This window comes from Asparagus officinalis, chromosome 2 (assembly GCF_001876935.1).
Source record: "Asparagus officinalis chromosome 2, Aspof.V1, whole genome shotgun sequence".
NCBI lineage: Eukaryota > Viridiplantae > Streptophyta > Magnoliopsida > Asparagales > Asparagaceae > Asparagus > Asparagus officinalis.
Window position 1 is genome coordinate 6,227,778 of NC_033795.1, and position 366 is coordinate 6,228,143.

Consider the following 366-nt stretch of genomic DNA (forward strand, 5'->3'; position numbering starts at 1 on the left):
AGCACCAGAATGAAATGAGATTAAAATTTTGAGTATCATTAGGTATAAAAGTAGAAAAAGGGTAAATGTTTGGGCACTAAAGTGAAAATGAGCCTAACTAAAATATAAGAACAAGAAAAAACTCTTTTACTTCCTCTTGAAAAAGGAGGCAAACTATAAAAGGCGAGCTCGCGAGTTCACTCCCCGAGAGTTACCGGGTCCATTCTCTTTCCTCTTTCTCGCTGGTTTGGTGAAATGGAAAACTCCCAAGATTCTCTCTAGTCTTCTTCTCCTTCCTTCTCTCGATCGATCGCGATTCCTTCCCCCAATTATAAAACCCTAATTCTCACTCCTTTCAACTGCTGAAACCCTAATTAGATCGGATCT